Raw genomic sequence first — 9,833 nt, 5'->3', positions numbered from 1 at the left:
ATTTCATTTTGCTTGGATCCACAATCAACACCCACGAAAGCAGCAGTCAAGAAATGAAACGACACATTGCATTGGGGAAATCGGCTACAAAAGACCTCTTTAGGGTGTTAAAAAGCAAAGTTGTCACCTTGAGGACTAAGGTACACCTGACCCAAGCCATGGTGTTTTCAATTATCTCATAGGCATGTGAAAGCTGGACAGTGAATAAGGAAGACTGAAGAGGAATTGACACCTTTGAATTACAGTGTTGGCATGGACTGCCAAAAGAACGAACAAATCGGTCTTGGAAGAAGTACAACCAGAATGCTCCTTAGAAGCAAAGATGGTGCAACTACATCTCACATACTTTGGACATGTTATCAGGAGGGATCAGTCCCTGAAGAAGGACATCATGCTGGGTAAAGTGCAGGGTCAGTGAAAAAGAGGAAGGCCTTCAGCGAGATGGATTGACACAGTGGCTGCAATAATGGGGCTCAAGCATAACGATTGTGAGGACAGCACAGGACCAGTAGTGTTCTGTTGCACATAGGGTTGCTCTAAGTCGGAACTGACTCTATGGCACCTAACAACAACAAAGGGTAGAATGTTATGGATTGAATTGTGTCCTCCTACCAGACACAAAAGGTCACATATTATATGATTCCATTATATGAAAATGTCTAGAGTTGGTAAATCCATAGGGATTGAATGAAGATAGGTGGTTGCCAGAGAGTGGAAGAAGGGGGTAATGGGAAGTGACTGCTTAATGGGTATCAGGTTTCCTTCTGGGGTAACGAAAATGTTTTAGAACTAGAGGTAGTGGTTGCACAACAGTGTGAATGTATTAAATGCCACTGCATTATTCATTTTAAAACGGTTACTTTTATGTCAATATCATCTGATTTAAAAAAAAAAAAGTTATCCTTAAAATGCACAGGTCTTAAGTGCACAGTTTGGTAAGTTTTAATAAGTGCATCACCCATGTAGCCAACACCCGGATCAAGAATACAGCATTTCCATCACCCCAGAAAGTCCTCTTGTGCCCCTTTGTTCTAATTTCAATCTCCATAGGTTAGCTTCCCCTGTACTTCAACTTCAAATAGAATTACACAGTATGTACTCTTTTGTGTCTGCCTTCTTTTCTCAGTATTCTGAAGATTCATCCAAGTCATTGCATAAATCAGCAGTTTGTTCCTTTTTATTGTTGAGTACTATTTCATTGTGTAACAGTTTACACGATCTCTTGTCAAGAAGCATTTGGGTTGTTTACTATTATGAATAAAGCGGCAATAAACATTTTTGGTGGACATGTGATGTCATTTTTGGTGGGGGGAGTAACACCTAGGGAATTACTGAGTCACAAGTAGATATATGTTAACTGTATAAGAAACTGAATGTTCCATAGTGTCTGCATCATTTTATATTCACGCATGAAAGCTCCAAATGCCCTGTATCCTCTCCAACATGTGGCTTTGGCTGCATTTTTTTTTTTAATTAACTTTTATTAAGCTTCAAGTGAACATTTACAATTCCAATCAGTCTGTCACATGTAAGTTTACATGTATCTTACTCCCTTCTCCCACTTGCTCTCCCCCTATTGAGTCAGCCCTTTCAGTCTCTCGTTTCGTGCCAATTTTGCCGACTTCCCTCTCTCTCTATCTTCCCATCCCCCCTCCAGTCAAGAGTTGCCAACACACTCTCCAGTGTCCACCTGATTTAATTAGCTCACTCTTCATCAGCCTCTCTCTCCCCCCCCCGCTGACCAGTCCCTTTCATGTCTGATGAGTTGTCTTCGGTGATGGTTCCTGTCCTGTGCCAACAGAAGGTCTGGGGAGCATTGCCACTGGGATTCCTCTAGTCGCAGTTAGACCATTAGGTATGGTCTTTTTATGAGAATTTGGGGTCTGTATCCCACTGATCTCCTGCTCCCTCAGGAGTTCTCTGTTGTGCTCCCTGACAGGGCAGTCATCAATTGTGGCCAGGCACCAACTAGTTCTTCTGGTCTCAGGATGATGTAGGTCTCTGGTTCATGTGGCCCTTTCTGTCTCTTGGGTTCTTAGTTGTTGTGTGACCTTGGTGTTCTTCATTTTCCTTTGCTCCAGGTGGGTTGAGACCAATTGATGTATCTTAGATGGCCGCTTGTTAGCATTTAGGACCCCAGACGCCACATTTCAAAGTGGGATGCAGAATGTTTTCATAATAGAATTATTTTGCCAATTGACTTAGAAGTCCCCTCAAACCATGTTCCCCAGACCCCAGCCCCTGGTCTGCTGACCTTTGAAGCATTCATTTTATCCCGGAAACTTCTTTGCTTTTAGTCCAGTCCAATTGGGCTGACCTTCCTTGTATTGAGTGTTGTCTTTCCCCTCACCCAAAGCAGTTCTTATCTACTGATTGATCAATAAAAAACCCTCTCCCTCCCTCCTTCCCTCCCTCCCTCCCCCCCTCGTAACCACAAAAGTATGTGTTCTTCTCAGTTTTTCCTATTTCTCAAGTTCTTATAATAGTGGTCTTATACAATATTTGTCCTTTTGCCTCTGACTCATTTCACTCAGCATAATGCCTTCCAGATTCCTCCATGTTATGAAATGTTTCAGAGATTCGTCACTGTTCTTTATCGATGCGTAGTATTCCATTGTGTGAATATACCACAATTTATTTACCCATTCATCTGTTGACGGACACCTTGGTTGCTTCCAACTTTTTGCTATTGTAAACAGAGCTGCAATAAACATGGGTGTGCATATATCTGTTTGTGTGAAGGCTCTTGTATCTCTAGGGTATATTCCGAGGAGTGGGATTTCTGGGTTGTATGGTAGTTCTATTTCTAACTGTTTAAGATAACGCCAGATGGATTTCCAAAGTGGTTGTACCATTTTACATTCCCACCAGCAGTGTATGAGAGTTCCAATCTCTCTGCAGCCTCTCCAACATTTATTATTTTGTGTTTTTTGGATTAATGCCAGTCTAGTTGGTGTGAGATGGAATCTCATCGTAGTTTTAATTTGCATTTCTCTAATGGCTAATGATCGGGAGCATTTTCTCATGTATCTGTTGGCTGCCTGAATATCTTCTTTAGTGAAATGTGTGTTCATATCCTTTGCCCACTTCTTGATTGGGTTGTTTGTCTTTTTGTGGTTGAGTTTTGACAGAATCACGTAGATTTTAGAGATCAGGCGCTGGTCTGAGATGTCATAGCTGAATATTCTTTCCCAGTCTGTAGGTGGTCTTTTTACTCTTTTGGTGAAGTCTTTAGATGAGCATAGGTGTTTGATTTTTAGGAGCTCCCAGTTATCTGGTTTCTCTTCATCATTTTTGGTAATGTTTTCTATTCTGTTTGTGCCCTGTATTAGGGCTCCTAGGGTTGTCCCTATTTTTTCTTCCATGATCTTTATCGTTTTAGTCTTTATGTTTAGGTCTTTGATCCACTTGGAGTTAGTTTTTGTGCATGGTGTGAGGTATGGGTCCTGTTTCATTCTTTTGCAAATGGATATCCAGTTATGCCAGCACCATTTGTTAAAAAGACTATCTTTTCCCCAATTAACTGACACTGGGCCTTTGTCAAATATCAGCTGCTCATACATGGATGGATTTATATCTGGGTTCTCAATTCTGTTCCATTGGTCTATGTGCCTGTTGTTGTACCAGTACCAGGCTGTTTTGACTACTGTAGCTGTATAATAGGTTCTGAAATCAGGTAGAGTGAGGCCTCCCACTTTCTTCTTTTTCAGTAATGCTTTGCTTATCCGGGGTTTCTTTCCCTTCCATATGAAATTGGTGATTTGTTTCTCTATCCCCTTAAAATATGACATTGGAATTTGGATCGGGAGTGCGTTATATGTATAGATGGCTTTTGGTAGAATAGACGTTTTTACTATGTTAAGTCTTCCTATCCATGAGCAGGGTATGTTTTTCCACTTAAGTATGTCCTTTTGAATTTCTTGTAGTAAAGCTTTGTAGTTTTCTTTGTATAGGTCTTTTACATCCTTGGTAATATTTATTCCTAAGTATTTTATCTTCTTGGGGGCTACTGTGAATGGTATTGATTTGGTTATTTCCTCTTCGGTGTTCTTTTTGTTGATGTAGAGGAATCCAAGTGATTTTTGTATGTTTATTTTATAACCTGAGACTCTGCCAAACTCTTCTATTAGTTTCAGTAGTTTTCTGGAGGATTCCTTAGGGTTTTCCGTGTATACGATCATGTCATCTGCAAATAGTGATAACTTTACTTCCTCCTTGCCAATCCAGATACCCTTTATTTCTTTGTCTAGCCTAATTGCCCTGGCTAGGACTTCAAGTACGATGTTGAATAAGAGCGGTGATAAAGGGCATCCTTGTCTGGTTCCCGTTCTCAAGGGAAATGCTTTCAGGTTCTCTCCATTTAGAGTGATATTGGCTGTTGGCTTTGCATAGATGCCCTTTATTATGTTGAGGAATTTTCCTTCAATTCCTATTTTGGTAAGAGTTTTTATCATAAATGGGTGTTGAACTTTGTCAAATGCCTTTTCTGCATCTATTGATAAGATCGTGTGGTTTTTATCTTTTGTTTTATTTATGTGATGGATTACATTAATAGTTTTTCTGATATTAAACCAGCCTTGCATACCTGGTATAAATCCCACTTGATCAGGGTGAATTATTTTATGTGTTGTTGGATTCTATTGGCTAGAATTTTGTTGAGGATTTTTGCATCTATGTTCATGAGGGATATAGGTCTATAATTTTCTTTTTTGTAATGTCTTTACCTGGTTTTGGTATCAGGGAGATGGTAGCTTCATAGAATGAGTTGGGTAGTATTCCGTCTTTTTCTATGCTTTGAAATACCTTCAGTAGTAGTGGTGTTAAGTCTTCTCTGAAGGTTTGGTAGAACTCTGCAGTGAAGCCGTCCAGGCCAGGGCTTTTTTTTGTTGGAAGTTTTTTGATTACCGTTTCAATCTCTTTTTTTGTTATGGGTCTATTTAGTTCTTCTACTTCTGAATGTGTTAGTTTAGGTAGGTAGTGTTTTTCCAAGAATTTATCCATTTCTTCTAGGTTTTCAAATTTGTTAGAGTACAATTTTTCGTAGTAATCTGAAATGATTCTTTTAATTACATTTGGCTCTGTTGTGATGTGGTCCTTCTCGTTTCTTATTCGGGTTATTTGTTTCCTTTCCTGTTTTTCTTTAGTCAGTCTAGCTAATGGTTTATCAATTTTGTTAATTTTTTCAAAGAACCAGCTTTTGGCTTTGTTAATTCTTTCAATTGTTTTTCTCTTCTCTAATTCATTTAGTTCAGCTCTAATTTTTATTATTTGTTTTCTTCTGGTGCCTGATGGGTTCTTTTGTTGCTCACTTTCTATTTGTTCAAGTTGTCGGGACAGTTCTCTGATTTTGGCTCTTTCTTCTTTTTGTATGTGTGCATTTATCGATATAAGTTGGCCTCTGAGCACTGCTTTTGCTGTGTCCCCGAGGTTTTGATAGGAAGTATTTTCATTCTCATTGCTTTCTAAGAATTTCCTTATTCCCTCCTTGATGTCTTCTATAACCCAGTCTTTTTTCAGGAGGGTATTGTTCATTTTCCAAGTATTTGATTTCTTTTCCCTAGTTTTTCTGTTATTGATTTCTAGTTTCATTGTCTTGTGGTCTGAGAAGATGCTTTGTAATATTTCGATGTTTTGGACTCTGCAAAGATTTGTTTTATGACCTAATATGTGGTCTATTCTAGAGAATGTTCCATGTGCACTAGAAAAGAAAGTATATTTTGCAGCAGTTGGGTGGAGAGTTCTGTATAAGTCAATGAGGTCAAGTTGGTTGATTGTTGTAAGTAGATCTTCGGTGTCTCTATTGAGCTTCTTACTGGATGTCCTGTCCTTCTCCGAAAGTGGTGTGTTGAAGTCTCCTACTATAAATGTGGAGGTGCCTATCTCACTTTTCAATTCTGTTAAAATTTGATTTATGTATCTTGCAGCCCTGTCATTGGGTGCATAAATATTTAATATGGTTATGTCTTCCTGATCAATTGTCCCTTTTGTCATTATATAGTGTCCTTCTTTATCCTTTGTGGTGGATTTAAGTCTAAAGTCTATTTTGTCAGAAATTAATATGGCTACTCCTTTTTTGCTTATTGTTTGCTTGATATATTTTTTTCCATCCTTTGAGTTTTAGTTTGTGTCTCTAAGTCTAAGGTGTGTCTCTTGTAGGCAGCATATAGATGGATCGTGTTTCTTTATCCAGTCCGTGAATCTCTGTCTCTTTATTGGTGCATTTAGTCCATTTACATTCAGCGTAATTATAGATAAATAAGTTTTTAGTGCTGTCATTTTGATGCCTTTTCATGTGTGTTGTTGGCCATTTCATTTTTTCACATAGTTTTTTGTGCTGAGACATTTTTCTTAGTAGATTGTGAGATCCTCATTTTCATAATGTTTAACTTTATGTTAGTTGAGTCGTTACGTTTTTCTTGGCTTTTTTCTTGAGTTATGGAGTTGATATTCCTTTTTGTGGTTACCTTATTATTTACCCCTATTTTTCTAAGTAAAAACCTAACTTGTATCGTTCTATATCGCCTTGTATCACTCTCCATCTGGCAGTTCAATGCCTCCTATATTTATTCCCTCTTTTTGATTATTGTGATCTTTTATCTATTGATTTCCATGATTCCCTGTTATGTGTATTATTTTGTTTATTTATTTATTTTTTAGAATTAATCTTAGTTTGTTTGTTTTTGTGCTTTCCCTATTTGAGTTGATATCAGGACGTTCTGTTTTGTGACCTTGTATTGTGCTGGTACCTGATATTATTGGTCATCTGACCAAACAATTTCCTTTAGCATTTCTTGTAGCCTTGGTTTGGTTTTTGCAAATTCTCTAAACTTGTGTTTATCTGTAAATATCTTAATTTCTCCTTCATATTTCAGAGAGAGTTTTGCTGGATATATGATCCTTGGTTGGCAGTTTTTCTCCTTCAGTGCTCTGTATACGTCGTCCCATTCCCTTCTTGCCTGCATGGTTTCTGCTGAGTAGTCTGAACTTATTCTTATTGATTCTCCCTTGAAGGAAACCTTCTTTTCTCCCTGGCTGCTTTTAAAATTTTCTGTTTATCTTTGGTTTTGGCAAGTTTGATGATAATATGTCCTGGTGTTTTTCTTTTTGGATCAATCTTAAATGGGGTTCGATGAGCATCTTGGATAGATATCCTTTCGTCTTTCATGATGTCAGGGAAGTTTTGTGTCAGGAGTTCTTCAGCTATTTTCTCTGTGTTTTCTGTCCCCCCTCCCTGTTCTGGGACTCCAATCACTCGCAAGTTATCCTTCTTGATAAGAGTCCCACATGATTCTTAGGGTTTCTTCATTTTTTTTAATTCTTTTATCTGATTTTTTTTCAGCTATGTTGGTGTTGATTCCCTGGTCCTCCAGATGTCCCAGTCTACATTCTAATTGCTCGAGTCTGCTCCTCTGGCTTCCTAGTGCATTGTCTAATTCTGTAATTTTATTGTTAATCTTTGGATTTCTACATGCTGTCTCTCTGTGGATTCTTGCAACTTATTAATTTTTTCACTATGTTCTTGAATAATCTTTTTGAGTTCAACAGTTTTATCAGTGTGTTCCTTGGCTTTTTCTGCAGTTAGCCTAATTTCATTTGTGATGTCTTTAAGCATTCTGTAAATTAGTTTTTTATATTCTGTATCTGATAATTCCAGGATCGTATCTTCATTTGGGGAAGATTTTGATTCTTTTGTTTGGGGGGTTGGAGAAGCCGTCATGGTCTGCTTCTTTATGTGGTTTGATATGGACTGCTGTCTCCGAGCCATCACTGGGAAACTAGTTTTTCCAGAAAATCCGCTAAAAAAAAAATGCAGTCAGATCCCTATCAGAGTTCTCCCTCTGGCTCAGGCTTTTCGGATGTTAATGGAGCCACCTGGGGAGGGTGGGGGAGGGATCAGAGAGCTAGGAGTGTAGCACCTCAGAATATAGCCAGAGTTGTTTGTCTTACTTGGAATGACTCTTATATCTGAGATTTCCGTGGGGCGCGTCGCCTATATGTACTGGGTGTGTGGAGATTGTCCCCCGGGGGGTCTGGCCCGCTGGCGTCACTGTCAGATCCTCCGCTGTCAGCCCCACCCCCAAAGTTAAGGCTCCCCTACTGGGGCGGTGCACTCCCGTCTCCAAAATCCGTCGCTGCCTCCCGGGGGCTCCCCGTCCCTCCAGCCGCGACGCGCGCCGCTCCCGCGAACCGGGTGCGACGCCGCTCTCCCCGCTCCAAGACCAGCCACTGCCTCCCGGGGGCTTCTCCCTCCGGCGCACCACGCCGCTCACGGGAACTGGGTGGGCGCCTCCCGCACGAACGACTGGACCCCCCCACCGGGGTCAATTCAGGGAAATGTAGGTGGTCCCCGTGCTCACGCCCCGCCCGCTTCCCACCAAACTCCTGGCGGGATGGCTCCCCGGCTGGGACGCTGCTCTCCCCGCGCCCAGACCAGTCACTACCTCCCGGGGACTTCTCCCACCGGCTGCGCCGCCACGCCGCCCGTGCCAACCAGCTGGGCTCGCTCCCGGGATGAGTTCGGGGGGTAGGGCTGGGCCCCTTGTCTGTGCCGTCTGCCCCCCTGGGCTCTGCCCCAGATCGGGCTCCGAAGGTCACCTGCCTGGTACGCTGGCTCCTGGTTCTGAAAACGATCGCTGTCTCCCCGTATTTGTTCATTCTCCGTCTCTAAATCTGTGTTTGTTGTTCAGAGGTCGTAGATTGTTATGTATGTGATTGAGTCACTTGTTTTTCCGAGTCTTTGTTGCAAGAGGGATCCGCGGTAGCGTCCACCTACTCCGCCATCTTGGCCCCGCCTCCTTCCTGGCTGCACTTTTAATATTTACCATTTTAGTGTTATTTCAGAATGGAAATTTCAGAACACTTAATTGTACTCATGAGGAATCTGTACACGGATCAAGAGGCAGTCATTTGAACAGAACAAGGGGATGCTGGATGGTTTAAAGTCAGGAAAGGTGTACATCAGAGTTGTATCCTTTCACCATACTTATTCAATCTGTGAGCTGAGCAAATAATCCTAGAAACTGGACTATATGAGGAAGAACGGGGCATCAGGATCAGAGGAAGACTCATTAACAACCTGCATTATGCAGATGACACAACCTTGCTTGCTAAAAGTGAAGAGGACTTGAAGCACCTGCTGATGAAGCTCAAAGACCACAGCCTTCAGTATGGATTACAGTTCAACATAAAAAAAAAAAAAATCCTCACAACTGGACCAACAAGCAACATTATGATAAACAACGATTGAGGTTGTCGAGGGTTTCATTTTACTTGGATCCACAATCAACACCCATGGAAGCAGCAGTCAAGAAATCAAAAGACGCATTGCATTAGGCAAATCAGCTGCAAAAGACCTCTTTAAAGTGTTGAAAAGCAAAGGTTTTACCTTGAGGACTAAGGTGGACAATGAATAAGGAAGATTGAAGAATTGATGCCTTTGAATTGTGGTGTTGGCAGAGAATATTGAATATACCATGGACTGCCAAAAGAAAGAACAAATCTGTCTTGGAAGAAGTACAACCAGAATGCTCCTTAAAAGCAAGGATGGTGAGACTACGTCTCACATACTTTGGATGTTATCAGGAGGGATCAGTCCCTGGAGAAGGACATCATGCTTCATAAGGTAGAGGGTCAGCAAAAAGAGGAAGACCCTCAGCGAGATGGACTGACACAGTGGCTGCAACAATGGGCTCAAGTATAGCCAACAATTGTGAGGATGGCACAGGACCTGGCAGTGTTTTGTTCTGTTGTGCATAGGGTCGCTATGAGTCAGAAGCGATTCAATAGCACCTAACGACGTTATTTCATCATGGTTTTAATTTGCTTGATGATAG

Source organism: Elephas maximus, chromosome 6 (assembly GCF_024166365.1).
Source record: "Elephas maximus indicus isolate mEleMax1 chromosome 6, mEleMax1 primary haplotype, whole genome shotgun sequence".
NCBI lineage: Eukaryota > Metazoa > Chordata > Mammalia > Proboscidea > Elephantidae > Elephas > Elephas maximus.
Note: the sequence above shows the minus strand (reverse complement) of the source record.